Source organism: Lathyrus oleraceus, chromosome 1 (genome assembly GCF_024323335.1).
Source record: "Lathyrus oleraceus cultivar Zhongwan6 chromosome 1, CAAS_Psat_ZW6_1.0, whole genome shotgun sequence".
In the NCBI taxonomy this organism is placed as follows: Eukaryota; Viridiplantae; Streptophyta; class Magnoliopsida; order Fabales; family Fabaceae; genus Lathyrus; species Lathyrus oleraceus.
Window position 1 is genome coordinate 348,894,156 of NC_066579.1, and position 13,380 is coordinate 348,907,535.

The following is a 13,380-nucleotide window of genomic DNA, read 5'->3' on the forward strand; positions in this document are numbered from 1 at the left end:
AAAAAGTGCTATTTTAATTTCATAATAACATATATAATTACCTCGGGAAATTTCGGTTGACAATTGATACTAGCTCGGTCACTAGTATCTTTTGCCTCGGAACCGCACATTTCCTCTCTATACCTTGCATTCTCCTTTTGCAGTTCAAGTACTTGTGCCCTTAACTCCGCCAAGGTCTCCATCACCTCTTTGTTGGTAGGATTTTTTGTTTTTGGTTTTTTATAAAATGACGACGGAGTCACACCAAAACCCTTACCCCTCACACGACCGAAATACTCAGGAACATTTAGTACTCGACTAAGTACGCTCCTGCAATCCTGGACCTCGGTTGAAGGTAAGGTTTGGGATAAAGTCTCCTGAAATATTATTAGAGGAGATTAAAAATGAATTATATGTCTAACAAAATTTTCGATATAATTAAAGAAATAATGTTACATATACTTACACATTCGTCATAAACATTTTGAACCGCTTCAACGACAGCCCCATCCTTCCCAACCCGAGCAGCCTTCCACAATACGTGCTCCGGAAGAGATGTTGCGTCACTTTTCTCCTCGGCTAGCTACACATTGAATCAGATTATAAGATCATCAATTATAACATATTGTGACAATGTATAAGCTCATAGCATTTGAATATACTCACAATTCTTTGTTGTAACCGTGCATATCCCGTACGCCCTTTTTTGTACGGATACGCGGGTTTTGATGCCCTTTTCTGATTTTTGTCGCTTACTTCCTGGATAAAAAAGTTTAAGGCATATTAGAACCAAGTAACTTAACAATTGTATAATACCATAATTAATAGACATTACATGGAATTTTTCGTTTCTTCGTTTGGCGACAAAGTTATCCCATTCTTCGGCTGAAATAATCTCCGCATACTTCATTGGCCGTTCTGCTTCAACAAATTTTCCTTCCTCATCCTTGAGAAATTTGTTGGACAAAAAGGATCGAAATCCTCAGAGTCTTTTTCCGGCCAATTGAATACAATATTTTTGCCGGCTTTCATCGATGTGAAAGGATCTCTAAAAAACATACACATGGAGTGTGTTATTATAAGTAATATTATAACAATATATGGTCAACAAATAGTCAACAAAAAAAACATATAACAATATATGGTAAGTACCTGTATCTCGGACCATATTTTTTCTTTGCCAACCTTCAATTCCGGACTTCTCCAATTATCACATGTAATCGGAATATGTTGTCGAACAAGGAAACCAATGTAACTTGCCAACATTGAACCGTTAGGCTCAATTAGTTGGTCTTCAGCACTCCAATGTACTTCGAATTTTTCACCCTTGTCTCTTGTACGAATGATTGACTTCATAACAGTCAATCCTCGTTTGATTTCTTTTTCAACATTGTTACGTGATCCACTCGCGTCATGGTTATCGTCTTGGTTAGCCATTTTATCTGTAATATAGAAATGATTCAATAAGACCCAAGTAAGACAATGACCATATTCGTGAAGCTACACAAAAAACACATTCATATACCTTCCATTTCTCTCATGTTACAACAATCTAAAATCTCTTTTTTTTATCATTATTGAATACAAACTCACACACACACCTACTGCATACAAAAGACCAATGCAAACTTATGGTGTTTGGAACATGAACAAACTTGCATCCATAATCATCAAACGTCCAAGCACAAGCTCAAACACACTCCAAATGACATCAGTTTTCAATCAGAAATAAAAAACCTTACAACAAGGTGCTCATGAACACCATATAGTGCTCGTTTGCCCTAAACAACATTAATCAACATAATGCACAAAATGTAAAACTCAGTTTAGAAAATGCCCTAATCAAACACCTGAAGAAAGTGAACGGTAACGATGTTGAAGAGAAATACCTTCAAGGTGACGGTAACGATGGAGAAGAAAGTGAACAGCGACGGTGGACGCAGATAACTCAGTGAACGTGAACGCAGCAGCAGAAAAAGGCGACGGCGACAACGACGGTGAGGGAGGGAGAACGAACGGAGGACGAGAGTAATCGCAGTAGAGAGTAATCGCAGTAGAGAGAAAACCCAGTTACGTAAACGAAATAGCATATAGAGAGGGAAAATAAAGAGACATGCAATATATGTTATAATTTTAATGTTTGACCTTAGAGGGCGCTTGTGTCAAAAAAGCGCCCTCTAAAGGGGGCCTAAGAGGGCGCTTCTAAAAGCGCTCTCTAAGGCTTTCCAAAAGCGCCTTATAAACTGGAAATTGTACATGGACTTAGAGAGCGCTTTTTTAAAAGCGCCCTCTAAGGGTACCCTTAGAGGGCGCTTTCATAAACGCGCACTCTATTGGTGTCCCTCCATTTCCTCATTATTTTTTCGCTTCACTTTAGAGGGCGCTTTGTTACAAAAGCGCCCTCTAAAGTGCGCTGTCTATTCCAATTGTTCGCTCCTTATTTTTTCTCTTCACTTTAGAGTGCGCTTCTTTAAGAAAGCGCCCTCTAAGGTGCGCTGTCTATTCCAGTTTTTGGCATAGTGATAGTCGATGGCTACCAAAATATACTTGTTTCTCATCGAAGATGGAAAAGGTCCCATGAAATCAATACCCCAAACATCAAATAATTCCACTTCTTGGATGTTCTTCAAAGGCATTTCGTCGCGTCTTGAGATGTTCCCAGTGCGCTGGCACCGTCCACATTAGACAATATAAGTATGGACATCACGCCATAGTGTTGGCCAATAAAGACCAGCTTGAAGGATCTTAGCGTATGTCTTAGATGTGCTTGAATGTCCACCATAGGGTGAAGAGTGACAATGCTTTATGATATTTCTAACTTCTTCTTCCGGGATGAAATGTCGAAAGATGTTATTTGTTCCTCTTTTAAAAAGGAGTGGTTCGTCCCAATAGAAATGTCTTACATCTTTAAAGAACTTCTTCTTTTGTTGATAATTGAGGTCAGGTGGTATGATATCAACGACTAGATAAGTCACAAAATCAGCGTACCGTGGTACTTTTCTAATCTCTGAAACTGTTCCAAAGTTGTCTCTATCAGGTTCAAGGGGAACGATATCTAACTTAGCTATCAATCTGTCATAGGTGAAATCATCATTTATAGGTAAATGGTCTGGCTTCAAATGCTCTAATCTGGAAAGATGGTCAGCAACTACGTTTTCTGTTCCTTTTTTGTCTCGGATATCTAAGTCGAACTCTTGTAGCAAAAGGATCCATCTGAGTAACCTAGGTTTCGCATCCTTTTTGCTTAGGAGGTAAGGGATAGCTGCATGGTCTGTATAGACTATAATCTTAGATCCGACAAGATAAGACCTAAATTTATCAATTGCAAAAACTACAGCTAGAAGTTCCTTCTCTGTTGTCATTTAATTGAGTTGAGCGGCATCTAAGGTTCTACTAGCGTAATATATCACATGTAATTTCTTATTTTTTCTTTGTCCTAAAACAGCTCCTACAGCGAAATCTCTAGCATCACACATTATTTCAAAAGGTTGAGTCCAATCCGGAGTTTGTAAAATGGGTGCTAAAATTAGCGCTTGTTTCAAATGATTAAAGGCTTCGATACATTTTTCATTGAAAACGAATTCAACGTCTTTCATCAGAAGGCCGATCAGGGGTTTTGTTATTTTAGATAAATCTTTGATAAAGCGTCGGTAAAAACTGGCGTGTCCAAGAAAACTGCGTACTTCTCTAACAGTCTTAAGAGGGTTAAGGTTTTCTATCACTTCTATCTTTGCTTTGTCGACCTCAATGCCTCTTTCAGATATTATATGTTCTAACACTATGTCTTCTTTAACCATAAAGTGTCATTTCTCCCCGTTTAATACAAGGTTAACTTCTACGCATCTTTCTAGGATTTTCTCAAGATTAATGAGGCAATTCTCAAAGTCAAACCCACATACCGAGAAATCATCCATGAACACTTCCATAATTCCGTCAAGATAATCTGCGAAGATTGATATCATAAAGTGTTGGAAAGTAGCTGACGCATTGCAGAGTCCAAACGACATTCGTCTGTAAGCAAATGTTTCGTAAGGACATGTGAAGGTTGCTTTCTCTTGATCCTCGGGGTGTATGGGTATTTGGAAAAATCCAGAATATCCATCCAGATAACAAAAGTAAGAGTGTCTGACAAGACGCTCAAGCATTTGATCTATGAATGGAAGGGGGAAATGGTCTTTCCTAGTTGCCTTATTGAGTTTCCTATAGTCTATGCACATACGCCATCCGCCTTCTATACGTTTAGCCACATGCTCGCCCTTATCGTTCTGCACGACCGTGATGCCTCCTTTTTTGGGTACCACATGTACAAGACTTACCCATTTACTATCGGAGATCTGATAGATTATACCAGCTTCTAGCAGTTTAAGGACTTCCTTCTTTACCACCTCACTCATTACAGGTTGATTCTTCTCTAATGTTCTCTAGAAGGTTTTGAATCCTCCTCTAGCGAGATCTTGTGCATACACATAGATGGGCTTATACCTTTTAAATCAGAGATGTTGTATCCTAAGGCAGAGGGGTATCTTCGTAAAACATTCAAGAGTTGGTTTGTCTCGTCTTGTTTTAAGGTGGCACTAACTATTACTGGGCGGTTCATTTCTTTATCCAAAAACTCGTATCTTAGGTTCTTGGGCAATTCCTTAAGTTCTTGAGCTGGTTTTTGAAAGTTTGGTGAAAGGTCTGGAGTAAGGGCCAAACATTCATTAGTGTGAGGTTCTGTTTCCTTTAGCTCGTCATCCTTTTCATTCGGGTTTAAAAATGGTTCGATCATAGGTCCTTCTTGATCAAATTCCCTTATGCATTCATCTATGATATCAATCGCGTAACATGCGTCTCCTATGATTGGCGCCATTAGGAACTTTAAAAGAATAAACTCTACCTTTTAATCTCCTACTTCGAAAGTTAATTTTACTCTTCTAACATCTATTATAGCTCCGGTTGTTGATAAAAATGGTCTACCTAAAAGGATAGGGATATCGTCGTCTTCCTTGATATCCATGACCACAAAGTCTGTCGGGATATAAAGTTGACCGATCCTAACGGGGATGTCTTCTAATATGCCCACAGGATACTTAACAGATCTATCGGCTAATTGGAGGGATATCTTAGTTGGTTGTAATTCTCCTAAGTTTAACCTTTTACGCACAACTAAGGCCATTAAACTCACACTAGCACCTAAGTCTAGGAAAGCTTTGTCGATCACATGGCTCCCTAGAATGCGAGGTATAGAAAAACTCCCAGGGTCTTTCTCCTTCTTAGCAAGTTTATTCTCGAAAATAAAATTGCATTCCAAGGGTTTGGGACCATCAAGCCTGCGCTTGTTGGTTAAGATGTCTTTGAGAAATTTGGCGTAAGATGGAATTTGGGTGATGGCTTCGGTGAAAGGAATCTCTACATGAAGCTTCTCTATTAATTTTATAAACTTTTGGTATTGGTTATCGATTTTGGTCTGTTTAACTCTTTGTGGATATGGGATTGGTGGTTTGTACGGGGGTGGTGGTTTGTAAGTTTTATCCTTGGCTTCTCCTTCTTGGTCGGTTTGTTTTTCGGGTTCCATTGGTTCCTTCTTGGTCGGTGCGTTATCAATTCATTAACGTGAATGTTCTGGTTTAGGAATTCTTTATTTTGCTGAGTCTGGCCTGATATAAAGTTCTCCATGATCTTCTCAAGGTTAGGCTTCTAGGGCATAACTTGCATAGGTTGATTTGGTTTTTGGGCTTTAAAACCTTATGGTCTTTGAGGTGCATAGTTTTGGATAGGGTTCTGGTTTTTATAAGAAAAATTCGGGTGATTCTTCCATCCATGGTTGTAAGTGTTTGAATATGGGTTGCCTTGGGCGTAATTCACTTGGTCGGTGTTCAGGTCGTTCAAAAGGTTACGTTCCATCGATTCGTGTCCTTTAGATCCACAAAGTTCACACTCTGTGTGGACTATCACTGGGGTGTTAGAGTTTGTAGAAATATGTTCAACCTTAAGGGCTAAAGCGTCCATTTTTGCTTGCATCATGTCCATATAACTTATCTCATGTATTCCACTTTGGGTCTCCTTTTTCTCTACTGATGCTCGTTCAGTTCCCCATTGGCAATGGTTTTGGGCCATATCCTCAATTAGGTCACAAGCTTCAGGGTAAGGTTTGTTCATCTGCGCGCCACCAGCGGCAACATCGATGCTCATCTTTGTGTTATAATGGAGTCCATTGTAGAAGGTATGAACGATCAGCCATGTTCTAGGCCATGGTGTGGACAGACTCTTAACAGCTCCTTGTATCTCTCCCAAGCTTCAAAAAGTGATTCTCCTTGGTTTTGAGTAAATCTAGTTATTTGGTTTCAAAAAACAGCAGTCTTACTAGGGGGAAATATCTAGCAAGGAATACTCTCCTAAGGTCTTCCCAGGTAGTTATTGAGTTAGTTGGAAGTGAATCTAACCACGAACGTGCTCTATCTCTGAGGGAGAAAGGAAATAATCTTAAACGAATCGCATCAGGTGAGGCACCATTGGATTTAAAGGTGTCGGCCAGTTGGATAAAGACTTTTAAGTGTTAATTTGGGTTTTCAGTAGCGAGACCCGCGAATTGGTTCTGTTGCACTAAGTGCAGTAAAGATGGTTTTAGTTCGAAATTGTTAGCAGGAATGAGGGGGTTTACTATACTAGAACTAGGTTCCTCGTCAGAGGATTGGGAAAATTCCTTAAGAGGTCTCCGATCGCGATTCTCGGCCATAGCTTTCTTAATTCGTACAAGTAAGAGGCATGTACGAGTGTAACGTTCGGGTTCCGCTAAAGGATCTACTAAATTCCCGGTACTATGGGTTCTTCGCATTTACCGGCTAATAATGGCTTAGTCTAGACGGTGTAACAACAGGGTACAAAATTTAACAATGTTGATCCAAGACAACAGCGCCAAAAACTTGATCGCTCTATTCGCAAGTGCATGAATCGCGTCAGAGTAATATAAAAGATTATCAATCCCACAGAGACCAAATCATCAATCTATCAATTACTATTGTTACGATGTTTATCTAAGGCGGTACAAATGAGATATTGATGTCGCAAAATAACAGTAAATAAAGAAAATGATAAATACAGTGCAGATAAAGATAGACTTGAATGTATTTCACGTCAGTTAAACGATGTTTCGATTGTCTAAATATAACTACTTATGGGGCAATATTTTCTACTCTTAAAAACAATCCATTTAACGGGAACTGTCGCTTTTGCATATTCAGAACCGAGTTTACCCTTAAATTAAGGCCTTTTATTGTCACTTATAAAAGGCGCGCAGAACGCTAAAGTGGTAAACCTATTTTTAAGAAATAAGACTCGTAAGCTTAGTTGAAAAGTGATTTTGATTCGGAAAGTTTACCCAAGGATTTCCTGATTTTAAATCTATCAATGCGTCCGAAAACAGTTTCAAAAATCGTTTTTCCTTAAAGTGATAAAAATTCCTAGTTAACTAAGCCAGGGTGCTTTCGCATTCCTCGAATAGTTAAGATTAACCAAGTTTGTTTCAGAAAACTCGAATTAAAAATCAAAATAACCCCTAAAGCATTTCTACATATGCAATATATGAAACATCTCTTTAACCGTGATCCTTACATTCTAACCTTTGAAAGATTTAGCCAAACATGGTAATACAAACAAATACAATGATGTTGAACATGATGAAAAGAAGTATAGAATGTAAGGCGTGAAGAACAAGTAAAGCGTGTAAAACAATTAAAACGAGCAATAAAGATAATGACGAGAAAATTAAATAAAGTAAAGACAATGGCAGGAAATTAAATAAAGTAAAGACAATGGCAGGAAATTAAATAAAGTAAAGCATGACAAGGAATTAAATAAAGTAAGGCATGACAAGTAAAATAAAAGGCGATTAAATTAGAACCTGCTCCAAACGGAGGCTTTAAATCTGGCACAAGGAAATGAATGAACCTTTGACTTTGAAAATAAAGATGACAACAAAATCAAAGTGCTTCAACTCAATTACACTAAGGTGTGATAACCCCTCGATGTGACGGATTATCGCTTTTACAGATGATATTATAGTCTTAGTGTTGTAAACTAAGTTGGATGATTTGGAAGTGAACTAGAATGACCTATTTATAGAGGAACTCAACAACATGCAAAGACCGGGATGCCCTTAAACTTCTCTTAAGCGGGAATGTGGAATTCAAAGGTGGCGCCCGCCACCCCTCCATGGCGCAAGCCATGTGAGTAAATGGGTAAGTTCATGGGATCGTGGAAGTTTCCTCCTGGTTGAGGGCTGATGTGTCATGGCTTCTCCTATAGCGGCCGCTATGCAGAATGCCACGAGTACAATATTTGCCGAAAACCCTAATTTTTTGGTCTTTTTGCTTCGTTTCTTCTAAAAAGGTCCTGAAAGAGCTAAATACCTAAAAAAACACAAAAGAAAGCATAACACAAGAAAAATGATAATAAAGACCTAATAAACACGTGTAATTCGAGTCAAATACGCGATGTGATTCAGTGTGATCAATTTTCTCCAATGGTGCAGCTCTATTAAAGCCATGGGCAACCCTAGCAAACTTCATCCAAAATGCATGAACTTGGGTTCTTTGGAAATCTTGTATCAAGAGGAACAAGTTTTATGTTGAACCCTTTTTCATTTGGAGCTTGGATCATGGTGAATTTTGAGGTGGAAGTTTGGAAATTTTCAACATGTTGAAATTTTTTCTGTGTCAAGCCATATATCTCAATATTCCACCTTGCTTAACTTTTTATGTGAGCTTCAAATGAGAAACATGTCTTCATCAAAGTTGTAGCTCTTTCAAAAAAATTCAAAATGGTCACCAATTTCATGTCATTTGGATTTATAATGATAGAGTTATGCATTTTTGAAGTTTGGAATAATCACTTGTTCAATGGTATAGGTCAAAAATGACCTATAATGTATCCTCATATCACATGCTCATAAAAGTTGAATTAGATCTCAATCCAAACATAAAAGTTTAAGTAGACATCTTTAATTGGATTGTGCGACTTGGAAATCATTCATCTCATAAAGATTGAGCAAGTTATGGCCTTGGGAATTTGACTTTCAAATTAGGGTTTAACAAAATGACCTATAATGTTTCAACATAGGAAATGATTTTCCAAGCAAAACTATATCTAGGTTTCAACATGAAAGTTGTTTGTAATATCATTTAGAGTAACTTTTCTCTTGGAATAATTTTCATATGGTGAAAATTGTAGGAGATAGGGTCTTGGGAGGCCCAGTTTTGATTAGATGAATTCATCTGGCCAACCACCATCAACCAACTTGCTCACCTTCAATTCTCTTGACTTTATTGGCTCATGTTATATCATATATGCATAAGATGATGAATTTTGAAGTGTCCCTTGAGAAATTTGATCAATTGGTGAGATAGCTTGTTGGAGAAGTTACTCAAGATACCTAGTCAAACTAGGGTTTCCAAGGCAAATCACCTCCAAACTCTTGAAGAAAACTTGATCAATATAACATGTAGGAATCAATGGAACTCATATATTATGCTTATAACCATTCTTGGATCAAATTCATGGTTATGCTCTTTGTCATGAGGGCCTTAAACCCTAGATATGAACTTGATAAATCAATGTGATCATGCCCTACCTACAAAAGAGTTAGGCAAATGCAAAGACATATTTTTGGTATTTTGGTTAGTAAAATGATAATATACAAGTATGACACAATCACATTGTGCTTCGTGATCTCTCCCAAAATAAACCCAATGAGAGAGGGGTAAGGAGGATGCCAATGTATGATCCCAATGCTAATGCTTATGATGAAATTGTATGAGGGATCTTAGGGTCAAAATTGGGGTCTTACAGCTGCCCCTATTTAAGGAAATTCTAACCGAGGAGGTGAAAGTTAAAATCTTCGACTCGACTTAGTAGAATGGGCCTAAATAACAGCATATAGAAACAAATTTTGGTCCCTAAGAGACCTCATGATGCATATGATATGAATGTAAAAGTTAATGCTCTATGGGAAATATTGCCATAGAGGAAAAGAAATCAGAGAGACCGAAAGTCCGCAGGAGTATAATGCATTCCATGAGGAAAACTCATTGGAGAGACAGAGACTCTGGGGGGGGGGGAATAAATGAGGTTATGCGTAGGCTAGGCTACAACTTAAAACTGCAAGGGGACTAGAGGAATTCCACACAAAATGGAAAGACTCAACTGGGGAAACAAAACATCCGCAAGGAAAGCGAGTAGATCAGTATAAAACTGACGTACTCGAATCATGCAGACAAAGTGATTTCACTAAGGAAATGCGCACTCAACTCAACTGGGGAGAAATAAACTTCAACACAGAAGGAGAGAGAAAGATATCCATCACCGGTTAGGATGAATATATCAAGGATATACTTCCTAGGGAATAGATCCACTGCGGACTCCATTGAGGAGAAAAAAAACAGGGATACTCTTGTCGGGTATTGGGCAAGAAGTAATAAACTGCAAACTAAGAAGAATATTACCAGTTACGGGGAAATAAACTCTTAGGATACTCAAAGCATCTATCTAGGTAAGAGCTATAAAGAAACGGTCAATCAAGACTCAGCCCAATGAGGATATAACTCAAGGGGAGTGGTTCCATCCAGATAATCAACTGGGGAGGAAAAACTGAAACAATAATCATCCACGAGGAAATAACTCAGTGGGGAAAGGAGAAAGGTTAAAGTATTTTTCCTTAAAGGGCCGACCTTCTACAATTGAGAGAGGACAGACATTGAACTTGTATGGGGATAAAGTACTGCCATAACAGAGCATAAGAATCTCAGACAATGATTCAACAAATATGAATGATGCAAATATGCAAATATGAACTTACATGAGTGTATATATATATATATATATATATATATATATATATATATATATATATATATATATATATATATATATATATGTATATATATATATATATATATATATATATATGATGATGATGATGATTATGCTAACAAAGCGATCACATAGGATACAAGGGTGTCGCAAAATTTGAATCATCGGTACAATCCTCGGTCAATCCACAAAAAGGGAAACACTGCCGGAGAACAGAGAGATCAACATCCCAAAAGGCTCAACCCTAGCTAGGGAAGGAGGAGATCTGCTGAGGAAAGGAAACGTTTTCGAGTCTGCGGGGAATTTTAGGTCAACACCATGTTAAATGGGAGACAACCATACAAAGGATAAACGCAGGATAGCTACTCAGAAATCAGGAGGAAACTCTGACTGGGAGTGAGTCGGGTGGCGACAGGTGGAGAAGCCAACACGATCTACTGGGGAAATCAACTTAGTCTGCTGAAGATCAAAAATCAAATCTGTTGAAGAATACACAAACTCCGCAAGGGGATATCAAAACTCTGTCGGGGATCAAACACGCCGTAGGGGAACTGGATCAACAAACTCAGCTAGGGATACCCGAGGGGTTAACTGCTTTGGGGAACCCTCAATGCTTCACACTGAAGACTTGCTACTTTCGAAATGTTGTTAATATTTCTTTTAAATTTGCTTTGAAAAATTCTTGCTTTTATATATTTAAGAAAAATGATTTTGATTAAAATTTTAAATTTCAAAATGATCATAATAATATTTAAAACTATTGGCTGAGGTAAATAAGAGTGAAAATAATTGGATAAAAGCTCAACTTTATTTAATGTAATGGTAGTCTGTAAATGACAAGACTCCATAGATTTTTACAAGGTTGAAAATGGTAATTTACATGGAAAAGGGTTACATTGAATACAAATGACCACTAATCCTTCTACCAACTCTTGATGTCCGTTGTGCTTTCGACCGCTACCGGGGATGATGAATTGATATCAACCCTTGTGCTCAAAGTTTCTCCAAATTGAAGATCATCAGAGTGCAGTTACTTGCCATAATTCCTAATTTTTGCATAAGTTGCCCCAAGGTGGGGTACTCAACTTATCGGGAAAGTTCTTTCTGTTTTATGTCTCTAACTTTTTCCTGGATCTCCCTTTCGGGTTTTCAATCCACCGAGACACTCATTTTTGCCTAAGCCTCCCTTTCGGGTTTTCAACTTAGCGAGTTGTTCTTTTCTTTTTTATGCGAAGTATTTCTTCACTGCATCTGCGTTCACAGGACAAGTGAACTCTTCAACATCCATAGTTGTAAGGATCAAAGCACCGTCTGAAAAGGCTCTCTTAACAACATATGGGCCTTCATAATTAGGAGTCCATTTTGCCCCTAGAATCTGGTTTGAACGATACAATCTTCTAGAGAACAAGGTCACCTTCTCTGAACACCCGAAGTCTGACCTTCTTATCAAAAGCTTTCTTCATCCTTTGCTGATATAACTGACCATGACACATGGCAGTCAATCTCTTTTCTTTGATTAAATTCAACTGGTCAAACCTGGTCTGACACCATTCAGCTTCAGTCAACTTGGCTTCCATGAGCACACACAATGAAGGAATCTCAACCTCTACAGGGAGCACTGCTTCCATACCATATACAAGAGAGAAAGGGGTTGTCCCTATTGAAGTGCGGATGGATGTTCGATACCCATGCAAAGCCAATGGGAGCATCTCATGCCAATCCTTATATGTCACAACCATCTTTTAGATAATCTTCTTGATGTTCTTATTCGCAGCTTCAACAACCCCATTCATCTTGGGTCTGTAGGGAGAAGAATTATGATGTACAATCTTGAAGTCTTTGCAAAGAGCTTCCACCATATTGTTATTAAAGTTTGAACCATTATCAGTAATGATCTTACTTGGTACACCATAACGGCATATGATCTGATTCTTGATAAACCTCACAACAACTTGCTTGGTTACATTCGCATATGATGCCGCTTCAACCCATTTTGTGAAGTAGTCAATTGCCACCAGAATGAAACGATGTCCATTCGAAGCTTTGGGCTCAATCATCCCAATCATATCAATTCCCCACATGGAGAAAGGCCTTGGGGAAGAAGTAACATTCAACAGTGTCGGAGGAACATGAATCTTATCAGCATATATTTGACACTTGTGGCATTTTTTCACAAACTTGCAACAGTCGGATTCCATTGTCAGCCAATAGTAACCTGCTCGCAACATCTTTTTCGCCATAGCATGTCCATTGGAATGAGTACCAAAGGAACCTTCATGCACTTTAGTCATCAATAAGTCTGCTTCGTGTCTATCCATGCATCTGAGAAAAACCATGTCGGAGTTTCTCTTGTATAGAACATCACCATTCAAGTAGAAATTGCCGGCTAATCTTCTCAAAGTATTTTTATCTTTCAAAGATGCCCCAGGCGGGTAAATATGACTTTGGAGGAAATATTTGATGTCGTAATACCACGACTTCTCGTCTTTGACTTCTTCAATAGCAAACACATGAGCTGGCCAATCGAGATGCATCACAATCAAATTGGGAACC

General features: G+C 38.3%; 1 pseudogene; it reads left to right on the top strand.

Annotated features, from left to right (window-relative positions):
- The first annotated feature begins 6,207 nt into the window (after window positions 1-6,207).
- Window positions 6,208-6,306, top strand: LOC127116273 (uncharacterized; annotated as a pseudogene).
- Window positions 6,307-13,380: the final 7,074 nt, after the last annotated feature.